Raw genomic sequence first — 12,817 nt, forward strand, 5'->3', positions numbered from 1 at the left:
CTAAATAAACGTACAGATAAACCCAGGTAAAAAAAAAGTATACTTAAGTAGTATTTTCTTACCATATACTTATTGTACTTTTAACATGCTATAGAAGAGCATACTTAATTGTGTTATTTTGGAACAACTATTAGTGTATTAAGTGCACTTCAAGATATTCTTAAATACAGCTTAATTATAAATTAAATGCACTATTTTGTGTTAAAATGGAACAACTAAAAATATATTTATCATACTTAAATCATATTTCAGTTGAAGTACATTTAAAATGTCATTAAATCTGCAAATTATCATACTTAAAGATATTCTTAAATACAGCTTAATTATAAATTGAATGCACTATTTTGTGTTAAAATGGAACAACTAAAAGTATATTTATTATACTTAAATCATATTTCAGTTGAAGTACATTTAAAATGTCATTAAATCTGCAAATTAGCATAAACATTACTGTATTTCTGTTGTCTCAAAATACTGCTACAACACAACCTTGTTCTTTTTCAACATGTTTTTATTAACACTTGAAGCACACTTAAAACATACCAAAAATATTCTTAATCCAGTATTTATGATCATATCTTAATCCAGTATTTATTATATATTAATGAGTGCATTCACAATATTCTTTAAAATTAGGTGCCTTAAATGGGAAAAAAAGGGCAAACAAATACATTATCGAAAATACTGGTTTCCAGCTGGCTAACAATTCAGCCACATGAGGTAAAATGAAGTATAAACAAAAGCTCAAATAAATAACATTTCTTGTTAATCTAATACCAATGCTAATGAGGGATCGGTTTAAGGTCCTTCAGTCATAATACCATGTCTTCACTGCCAGTGTCACTGGTAGTGCGTGGTGAGTCGCTTTGGCTGGAGGAAATAGATGAATCTGCCATGTTGTTTATGACTGCTTTCAGTGATGACACCATCTGGCAGCTCTAAAACAAGGATGCAATATAAAAAGGGTCAGTATCACATTATGACACAAAGAATAAGTATCACATTGTGGGAGGAGACTGGAGCACACTGATCTTACTTGCAGTCTTTATTGGTGCAAACAATAAACTGACGTTTCGACACTACTGTATCTTCAGACACAGTAGTGTCAAAGTTTATTGTTTGCACCAATAAAGACTGCAAGTAAGATCAGTGTGCTCCAGTCTCCTCCCTAATTGATTCTCCTGAAAGTCCTACTGAGAAGCACCTGAAACAGCAGACGAACAGCAGAGTTCTTCATTTGAAGAAGTATCACATTGTGTCAGAAAATAGAACATATACAGCAAGGATAATAAAGTATTTGAACCCATGCTAAAGTTGACTAAAGAATATTTTTTTTAATTGATCTTAATGCCTTTAGTAAAAAAAGGACACCAATTGTCTTTGTGAATGTAATGTATCGTAAATAAATAAATGTTCTTCCTTAAAATACAGGAGTAAGTATTTGCACCTATGTTAAATTCCCATAGAGGCAGGAAGATTTATATTTTTAAAAGCCACTTATTTCATGGATCCAGGATACTAAGCATCCTGATAAAGTCTCCTCAGCCTTTGGAATTAAAATAGCCCCAAATCACATACCCTTCACCATACCTAGAGGCGGGTATGATGTTTTTTTCAGTTAGCCTATTAGCTGGTTTGATTTGCATTGAGCTCAATGAGCATCAAACCAGCTAATAACTGAAAAAAAAAAAAAAAAAAAACACCATGCCAATCTCTAGGTATGGCGAAGGGTATGTGACAGGGATGGAAATTAGCCACCCGCCAAATGCGTGTAGTTTTGCGCGCTGGCGGGTGAAATATGTCAACACACCCGCCACTGTGGCGGGTAAGCAACTACTTCTACTTCAAGTTGTTTATTTCATCAGAATATTAGCAGTCGCCGCAGAGATAAGAACACACGCCTTGTATCAATAATCCTCAACATCGATGGACATGACGATCACAACAAACAAGAACGGAGCGCCTTAGAATGTTGGATCTCATCATTGCGTCAGAGCCTAGCCTACCATAGATATATGTCTATGTAGCCTACTCTTCCAGTTAACGTGGCCGCTAGATAGCCTACAACCATTGACTGTATACATTTACAACAAGGCTACTGGTTAATACGTTTAGGTAGGAAATACATTGGATATATATGTATAACAGATATACCAAACTCCGAGTCATGGTACCTAAGTTAAGCACCCAGCCAATTAAACATGACCAAGGAAAAAGTGAATGGGACAACTCACAATGCCATAGGCTACCACGGTAACCTACCTAAATCATAGAAGTTAACATTGCAAGACACTTATCTTGTATATATGTCTATGCTTATCTTTTTTATGACGTCAGAAATATTTCCCTTACCTTCTTTGTTTTTTTGAACATTCACGTTATTTAATGAAAACGTGTAGGCTATCCTTGAACTTTGCGTGATTTTCCTAAAACCGAATGAACGTACTTCTTAAAGTGACAGGCACTCAATTAGACCTACACACCAACCCTGTAATATCATTAAAGACAAGTGTAATCAAAATGAAGTATTCAAATTACTGAATATTTTGAGTAATTATGCATATGCTATACATTGTTAACAAAATATATAAAGTGTATGAATTCAAATATGAAATAGAAACAAGACCAGCCATTTTCTGAGCAGGGTTGAGCAGAGATTCGGATTGCCACTGCTCTGAATGATCTGTATCCAGTTTAGGCAATAAGGTTTTGCCAGGGGCAGATTAATGTGGCCAGGGGGCCCTAGGCTATCAAGGCTACTCAAATCTTCAGTCAGAAAACAGACATTTCAAACTGCAAAGCACATTGTGAAAATATGCCTTTATGTGCTGTGTCTTCTCTCATTCTAGTCACATATTACTTGTCATTCATATTGAATGTTCCTCTGTTATGTGGAACTACACAGTGTTTAACTCCGTTTTGAGGCAGGATGTTATTGTAATTTATAGGCTATATGTTTATTATTGTATAGCTGACACCCTGACAAGTCTGGACTGCCATTTCTTCATTGTGGAAATAATGTGTTGGTCATTGAACCAAAAACACCCTGTGGTTTGGCTAATGCATTTCTTTATTTGTCTTCAATCCATAAAGGGACATGTCCAGACCAAACACACCCCATGCCATTTGATCCACATCACAGCTACCCCCATAAGTTGGATGAGCACCCACCACATCGACGGATCTTCTAACATCAGGGGCTTTCACACGGGACAGCACTCTGCTAATTTGCTCGTCTTTCTCGCTGCTCGGTTCGGAGTTTCGTAGCGTACTGGGTGCGAGATATTGGGGGGTCGATTTTACCCCAATATCCCTCCTGTAGAGATAGCCTACACTTATTGTCGCCTCCGTTGCAGTGTAAATCCAAGCGGTCAACGTGTCGGCTCTTGTGTGAGATGGGCGGAGATGTCAATGACACTACAACAGCCTACAGTATGTCGAACCTACCACTGGAGATTTAAAATCTGACTGATCAAAAGCAGCAATAACAGAGACAGCACATTATGACAATCTTTAAATCCACAATCACAAAGCTTCCAGTCATTTAACGTTGACTGTCTCTCAGAATGCAATATGTGGCCATAGGCTTTCTTCGAGCGATAAAACTGTCTCATCTTCAGGAAACGTTACTCTCCTTCAATAACATGACGCACAACTTTACTTCCATTCATTTGATTAACAGCTAGACAAGGCAAGCATAAAATTAGTGGCGCTATCAGTATCATCAATAACGTCCATTGTGTCTTGAAGGCTTAAAATTCTGTCAATTTAGGGATTTTTGTTTGCAGGAGAATTTGATAGCTTTCTTTAGCTATTAGCCTTTTGTTTTTGAGCCCCGGTCTCATACTTTCTTTACGACATTTTCATATTGAACTGTAACTTGAATGGCGTATATTTTGAAAAAAAATGCACCTTATGAATTCCGCCATATTTACCCAATCAGCGTCTTACTACTACTTTGAATATCTATTTTGGACCAATGGAGTTTAATGTTCATTCTCTTATGTCGATTTTAAGAAAGTCTTGTTTTGTTATGGCCAGGCTGGCACACATAGGGCCCCTAGGCTGCAGCCATATCTAGCCTATGATGATTCGCGCCTGGGTTTTGCCTATATTTTTGTAATGTAATAGACACAGTCACACTTTTTAAAAACTATTTCAGCTTGTGTAGGCCTATCAGTGCTTTCTTATTGAACACAATACCGCGATAATACCAAAAACCGTGATAATTTTGCTCACTATAACCGTGGGGTTAAATTTTCATACCGTTAGATCTCTACTTGGCAGTATAATGTATGGAACGGTTGAATATATATTGGCTGGTAAAAATGTTGAGTGGCTGGTAGATTTTAAAATCTACCTGCCACAGTGGCAGGTGGACAAAAAAGTTAATTTCCATCCCTGGTATGTGATGATGAGGGGCTATTTTAATTTCGTACGTCATGGTTGAGGTCTGGACTCTGTGCAGGCCGGTTAAGTTAATCCACACCAAATTCTATCATCCATGTCTTTATGGACCTTATTTTGCACACTGATGCACAGTCATGTTGGAAAAGAAAGAGATGGACAATTCCATGCTCCCAACTTTGTGAGAACAGTTTTGGGGATTGCACAAAGCAATATCCGCAAAGACATGGATGACAGAGTTTAGTGTTGACTGGCCTGCACAGTCCTGACCTCAACCCAATAAAACACCTTTGGGATGAATTAGAGCAGAGACTGAGGGCCCGTCTCCTCGTCCAACATCAATGTGTAACCTCACCAATGCGCAACCTCACCAATGCGCTTCTGGAAGAATGGTCAAAAATGCCCATAAACACACTCCTAAACCTTGTAGAAAGCCTTCTCAGAAGACTTGAAGTTGCTATAGCTGCAAAGGGTGGACCAACATCATATTAAACCCTATGAATTAAGAATGGGATGTCTATTGACATCACTATACTTTGGGCAATATAGTACACACCGATGCAAGCTCCGTAGTGCTTCATCAGTGAAAAATACTGTCCGTCTCCACAGCTTATTTTATGTGTTTTCATGCAGAAAAAAAGTCTGAGGTCAATTTTTGCTGAACTTAGACTGTTTTTTGGATATTCATTTGCACTTACCAGGTATTCCTTTATGAGTTTATCGGGGTCTTCAAGTACACAACAAGTGCTTTCAGGTGGCAAACTCTCAACGAGCCAATGATAGGATTCTGCAAAACAGGGAAATATAACTGAACACTACTTTACTTACACTTACAAATTTAGCATCTTAATGTTTACAATGCCTTTCTGTGAAACCCTCCAACGTTAATTTGGATTGGATTTTTTGGAACACATTCATTTTTAGTTGGCAGGTGCATGGTACGGCCTGTAGCTCATGGCCTAATATTGGTTTTCAAAGTGGGAGGCACAAAACAACTTCTCACTAACCCAATCAATGGCAGCCATGATCTCCTTGATCTTATGTCCTGTTTTTCCTCCCTTCCTATGGCACTCAGCAGACAGCCTGGAGCAGATGATGTGCGACTGAAGTCCAAGTTTATGCCAGAACTTGACAACGCCTGTGAAATTCTGCACATATCTTGAATCATACGAGGGTAGAGGAGACAGAAAGAATGTACAAAACAACCTAGAAAGAATAACAACTAGCATACAGAAAATATTGATCTGTGTCATGGTATGTCTTGAATACAATAGTTAAGTGTGTTCTCAAATTCAAACAAATTGTGAATACAAATAACATTCCTTTAAAAACAGCCCTTAAACATGCAATGTACATTTTTGTGACTCAAACGACAGTTTAATGTAGTCAGACAGGTTTTTGGACTGTTTTGTTGACATGATATCTGCTTAAGTGACTATGAAGAGCATTCCATGCTTTTAATGAGAATATGCACATAGGTATGGGTGTCTACAACCAAAGTAACCATGAGCTAACCTGATGCTTCTGTAAGAGAGACCTCAATGACACTGATGTCTTGCACTCTGCACTGCCACATCTGTGGAGAAAGAAAGCATATCAAACTCAACAAATTTACACCATGTAAAACTATAATAGTATTAGATTACTGAATCATTTTAGAACTATGAAGAAAACATTTAATTACATTGAGGCCTTATTAATTAACAAATCACTCAAACATTTAGAGTAGGCAGCCTCTACCATGATCATGAAAAACGTATAATTACTTAATTACCCACAATTTGGTTGTAAACAAATCTTTTCAATGGCAAACTGCAATTTGCTTTACTCGTTTAACTGATATGTAAGTCGAATGAGAGCCAATAGCCTACAATAATGCTGAGCACCTCATACAAAAATAATGAGAAGTCTAATGGTTGTGTAAGTTACAGAGACTAGGCAAGATGGTGTAGTTTGCTACACGAACATTAAAATAATTCAAATGTTTCTGGACGAACTTTAGTGTCTGTACCAATGCAAATTGTTCATGACACACAAGGACAATTTGGTCAAACAGACTGGCCGTACCTACGTTTAAACATTACACTTTTCAGATAATAATCAAACTACTATTATTCTAACGGGGCAGTCACACGCTTGCGTCCGCCAACGTATGCCTCATTTTGTCACATTTCCATAAACGCGAACTGATTGGTTTGTCAGTATTCGAAAATTTGCATACACGGAATTTCATTGGCTGGCGCTTGCGCGATCCGTCAAAAGTTGAACATTTCTCAACTTTTTAGCGGAGGCAACGTATCTCAGGCAACGCATCGGACCCACAATTCAGTGCGGCATGAAATGAAGTCCAGCCAATGTAAAGTGAATGGGAAAACAACGGACGAACGTTGGCGGACGCAAGCGTGTGACTGCCCCGTAAGGCTGGGATTATACTTGCCGTTAGACCAAACGTAAGCGTATGCGCCCGTGTGCGACCTGCTGTGTCCTGTGTACAGACTCGCTGCAGCATTACGCACCTTACTGGAGGTCTTCACCAGGGGGAGACTAGTAGCCTAATATCAGATGTGGGTGTGGCCATGTGCCATTGTTTACTCTCATGATTGCCCCCAGCTTTGATGTCGATAATGCATCTTGCAGTCACTTTGTTTTGGTAATGATCGCCCCCTACTTTCTTGTCAGTATTGCATCTCGCGGACGCGTCGTGTTTGCTTGCGACGACGTGCACGACCGACGCACCAAATGACCGCAAAATCAAGGGGGCAGCGAACGTTCTGAGAGTGTAGACAGTATGGCGGCCGCCATGCTAACGAGAAGACCGTGGCTAGCTGGCCATTCCATTGAATCCTATGGGGCGTAAGCGCCACTTTGACATCAAATTACGTTAGAGCTGAAGCGTTTTAAGCCTTTATATGAACATTTTCTATTGTCGGGGTACATACTACATTGTGAAATTGACATAATAATCTCGTAACGGTCTTATCGGCTGAGTAATTAACGTTTTTCCGAAGTCAATGCTAAAGTGTTAAAGGCGCATGCGTCCAGCGAGAGTAAAGCGTCGCCATAGGTCAGACTCGGTCAGACTACGTGCCTACGTCACATGTACGACAACTGAGCCTGCGCAGGAGACCTATGACGGAATAAGAAGACCTAAAAAAACCGTTGAAATTTGCTTCCTCGGTCTCTGCTGCCGTCTACGTGATAGCTCTGTCCATATCTTTTACTGTCTATGCGCAAAATACGCGAGGCAGCCATGATGCGTACACGAACGCGTTGTCTACAGCAAGTCTAAACGTGCCTTAAGCCATAAACCTAGGCTGCGTTTGTGCGGGGCTAGTGGCTACCTTATGTTAGCCGACCGTTAACTGCTAGCATAAAACAGTAAACACGTGAAGTCATCCTGACCTGGTCACTTCCATGAACATTCATCTTTTATGAAACAATCCCATCAAGGCATAACCATCCCTATCTTCGGCAGGGAGTGAAACCATGAGTAGAACTGACCTGGGAAACATGATAAAATTCTAACGTTAGCCTGAGATGATAACTTAGCCGCCATGACTTTTTACCTGCTCGAGTTAACATTATTTACACTTACACACGAGATCTGCTGAATGATTATTTAAGTTGGTGTTATGCTAAACTCCCTAAAATTACCCCAAACTTAAAATAAGAACACTGTGTGAATAGCAAATACATACCTGACAATCCACGAGTGAGGAACAGAGGCAGACCTGCCGCAGCCAGAGAGTGTTTTGAAATAATGCTCCTACGGCGACCATTGACGGACACATTTCCTCCAAACACCTAATCGAATGCGTTTCGCACAACTGACTCCATTTCACCTAAAAACCTACTTTTATTATGTAAATCCTACGAAAAATGATTCAGTGAGATGAGCAATAGTGAGATTAATTTTTTTTGAGAGTGAGTAGGCTACTGCCAAGTCCTGAGATTCTGATACTGAATTGACATGTAAATACAATATCTGAACAAAGAACTATGTTCTTCACCTGTTATGCTACATAAAGTGCTGAACAAATGTTACTAAATAATAATAAATACACAATAATAATAAAGTATGCCTAAAACGTATGCCTATAAAATCCCAGGTTGAATATAAGTGCTCTTAAATGTACTAAAAAGGTTTTAGAAAATTTGCAAAATCTACTGTACTAACTAGAAAGTACACTGTCAGTAGAATATAACAAAAATGTACTGGAAAAAAAGTATATTTTATACTGCCTTTAAAAATATGCTAACATTTTAGCACACTTACAGCAACATTTTATCATATTTTTTAAAACATATTTATTCATCACTTACTAAAAGTTGAACTTAATTGTATTTTTTAAAAGTATACTTTTTAGTTTAAAGAAAAGTATACTTTTGAAAAATGAAATTAAATGCAACTATAAGTAAGTGTTGAATAAATAGGTTTATATAAATATGCTAAAATGTAACTTTAAGTATGCTTACAATTTAGCATATTTTTTAAAGGCAGTATAAAATATATTTAAATTTCACTCTACTGATAGTGTACTTCAGAATTCCATACTTAAGTACAGTATAGGTATGTACTAAGGAAATACAAATGTATTTCAATTACACTACTTTGAATTCCAAACACGTTTTTAGTATATTTAAGTATACTTCTTTTCGACCTGGGAAGACATTTGTGTTGTGTGGTTATTGCAACGGAATATGTGAAGTGGCAAGTAAATGAGTGTAAACAGTAAGCGATGTAATGATATTGGTTGCTAGCATGTATAAATCACCGAAGTGTTAGATGGTAATGTCGACTTAAAACAGCAACGGGATTACGGCAGAGGTGTATGATGAATGACTATGTAAACAAGTGATTTTAGAACAAAATGGAGGTCAACTGAAAACATACACACGTCAGACAAACACAGATCACAAATACACAGAGGGATTTTAACAAGGTAGCGTATCGCTACCGTGACGGTATGCATGCGACCCGTCACACTGCACATGCCTGTGTTGATAGAACAATGTTAGAAATAAAACTAACCTTGCATCGCATTGCAATAGCCTACTTTGTTCCCTGTATGGCAGTGGCGGATTGATATTGAGAAACTAGTCCCTCAAAATGTAATAAATCATTGAGTTGCAAGGTTAGTTATTCTATCAACACGGACATGCACATCGATTTACATTTTAATTTACTTGTCTCGGGTGTGCTGTGGAGTGAGTAAGACTGTTTTGGATGTTACCGTTGAAATGCGTTAGCTCAGAACCAGCGTTAGCAAAGGGGAACACTGCAACTGTCTCCACCGACCTATATCACCTCGGCAAAGTTGGAAATGAGGTCCTATGTCCAAAATTCCGAACTATTCCTTTAAGCATACAATCGGACTCTCTTAAGACTACAGATCCTGTTCACCTTCCTCTGTTCACAACTGTTTCTAAATTAAAGTTTGTTTCACATTTTATCTTAAAGGGATAATCCGGAGTGAAATGCACTTTAGATAAATTTTTCGGACTATTGGGAGTACATACGTTGAGTTGACACCAAAATCATGTCATTCGGATGTATTTTGAGAAAGTTCGAGTTCAGAATGAATTTAATCGAGTCAGTACCTTCCGGAAATGTCGTTGCGGCAGCTGCGCAACGCTTCAACAACACTTTACTAACATTTCCGGAAAGGTACTGACTCGATTAAATTCATTCTGGACTCTCTATCCGACCACATAAAGACGTGGGGATACTTCGGTTTGGCTTTAGGGACCCTCTACTCACTACCACGTAAGTGTAGTGTTGTTTGGAACAGTAGAAGAGGTATAAAAATAGCGTTTTGTGGTGGCGAAAGGACCTGCCCCGGTCACTTACAGGCTAACGAGTTTTGGCTAAAAACGGTGAACTCGAACTTTCTCAAAATACATCCGAATGACATGATTTTGGTGTCAACTCAACGTATGTACTCCCAATAGTCCGAAAAATTTATCTAAAGTGCATTTCACTCCGGATTATCCCTTTAATGTATGTCTTGCTTTTGCATGCACTGGTAATTTCCTCGAAATAACGTTTTCTAGTTATTCTTCCGACCACTTTTTCTGCAATTAATTCAGCTCTAACCATTTAATGTACAAACTTCGTTCAACCATCGTTATGTAGGTCTCTCAAACGACAGGTGCGGTATGTAACTTTGACGTTTGACAACTTTATACTTTTTAAGATATTTGCCATAAACGTGCTAAAATTTCCACATTGTAAGTCAATGGGTCGAACGTTTGTGTGTTAAAATCTAATGACGTCACGATGCTTTCGCGCCTCAAGTTCAACCTACTCACCATCTGTCTGACTGACTGTAGCCTATCCATCTGAACCTGAAACTCCACCCCCTAAAAGGGACACAACAATTTCAGAAACTCAACAGGTAACGGAACACATCACACACAATTAAGAGGATATATCACAATATGATATCAATGTAATTCGGCTACACTGCCTGCCGATATGACCATTGAATATTTTACCAGTTTGAAAAACATAGCCCATAGACCAGGGGTTCTTAACCTTTCTGACCTCGAGGCCCAATTTTTAAAGTACAAAGTGGCCCGGGGCCCATTCAATATTACCCCCCCCCCCCCCCCCCCCGACATACACACACAATGCAGTGTGTAACATATAGCATTATTTTAATTTAAATTATAATAATGACAAAATAATCTTTTGTTGTAGACAATAAATTTGTTAAGAAATATGGTTATGATGGTTATGGTTAGGATATGATGCTGTTTAATTCATTTATAATTGGTGCACTGTCACTTTAAGACTCTTGCCGGCTCCATTCAGTGGCTGCAGTGCCCTCTCATAGTAGATTGCTCAGGAGTGAAACTACAGTATGTTGTCTTCGCGTTTTTCGTTTCTTATAAAAAGGAGATATCAGTTATCAACAATGACAAGCCAGCTGGCGCTCTCTCTCCTTTTCATGCGCGCTCAAACGCGTTCCCAACTAGCTACGTTTTGAGTAACGTTATGAGTAACATAATTAGATTTGCTGCAATAGAGATTTCAAACATCTCTATGCATCATCTCTATGTATCAAACATCTCTATGCATGCTGTTTTGATATTGACATTGTAAATGTAAACGTTCTCTAAGAAGAGTGTAAGGCAGTTTGCAGTAATGTCAAGCACAACGTCGTTGCCGAAAAAATAAAAAATAAATAGCGAATAGCCAATGATAACCTAAGTGCGTGGCGGATCTATGATAAAGTAATGCATGCTCGGCGGGCCGAATTAAAGTGCGTGGCGGGGCGCAGTTGGTTTGGACACCCCTGAAGGCAGTCCCGCGGCCCTTGCGGCCCACAGATGCAAAACTGAAAGTTTGTTGCCGGCCCTCGGTGGGTTGCTGGCTTAAGAATCACTGCCATAGACCATAGAGGTCTAATTGCAGGATTCCAACAGCCAATCAGATTGGAGGATTCCAACAGCCAATCAGATTGAATGATTGTGGGAGCCAATCAAATTGCAGGATTCCAACAGCCAATCAGATGGCAGGATTCCAACAGCCAATCAAATTGCAGGATTTTGGGAGCCAATCAGATTGCAGGATTCTAACAGCAAATCAGATTGCAGGATTCCAACAGCCAATCAGATTGCAGGATTCCAACAGCCAATCAGATTGCAGGATTCCAACAGCCAATCAGATTGCAGGCTTCCAACAGCCAATCAGATTGCAGGATCCCAACAGCCAATCAGATGGCAGGATTCTGTGAGCCAATCAAATTGCAGGATTCTGGGAGCCAATCAGATTGCAGGATTCTGGGAGCCAATCAGATTGCAGGATTCCAACAGCCAATCAGATTGCAGGATTCTGGGAGCCGATCAGATTGCAGGATTCCAACAGCCAATCAGATTGCAGGATTCTGGGAGCCAATCAAATTGCAGGATTCCAACAGCCAATCAGATTGCAGGATTCCAACAGCCAATCAGATTGCAGGATCCCAACAGCCAATCAGATGGCAGGATTCTGTGAGCCAATCAAATTGCAGGATTTTGGGAGCCAATCAGATTGCAGGATTCCAACAGCCAATAAGATTGCAGGATTCCAACAGCCAATCAGATTGCAGGATTCTGGGAGCCAATCAAATTGCAGGATTCTGGGAGCCAATCAGATTGCAGGATTCCAACAGCCAATCAGATTGCAGGATTCTGGGAGCCAATCAAATTGCAGGATTCCAACAGCCAATCAGATTGCAGGATCCCAACAGCCAATCAGATGGCAGGATTCTGTGAGCCAATACAATTGCAGGATTTTGGGAGCCAATCAGATTGCAGGATTCTGGGAGCCAATAAAATTGCAGGATTTTGGGAGCCAATCAGATTGCAGGATTCTGGGAGCCAATCAGATTGCAGGATTCCAGCAGCCAATCAGATTGCAGGA

At 39.3% G+C, this 12,817-nt stretch overlaps 1 protein-coding gene and 1 long non-coding RNA gene across 3 annotated transcripts in view; one reads left to right on the forward strand and one right to left on the reverse strand.

The window, feature by feature from the left end:
* The window catches only part of msh3 (mutS homolog 3 (E. coli)), a 66,716-nt gene that overhangs the window by 41,290 nt on the left and 12,609 nt on the right, over window positions 1-12,817 (forward strand).
* On the reverse strand, window positions 566-8,381 carry LOC134088787 (uncharacterized). 2 transcript variants are annotated; one of them, XR_009939994.1, is made up of 6 exons: window positions 8,106-8,381; window positions 7,810-7,908; window positions 5,923-5,983; window positions 5,415-5,545; window positions 5,106-5,194; window positions 566-938 (listed from the first exon to the last, which is right to left on the reverse strand). It is a non-coding gene; the product is annotated as an uncharacterized LOC134088787 (long non-coding RNA). The 2 variants fall into 2 exon arrangements; XR_009939993.1 differs by having other exon boundaries at window positions 5,415-5,565; window positions 8,106-8,378.

This window comes from Sardina pilchardus, chromosome 8, assembly GCF_963854185.1.
Source record: "Sardina pilchardus chromosome 8, fSarPil1.1, whole genome shotgun sequence".
Classification (NCBI taxonomy): Eukaryota; Metazoa; Chordata; class Actinopteri; order Clupeiformes; family Clupeidae; genus Sardina; species Sardina pilchardus.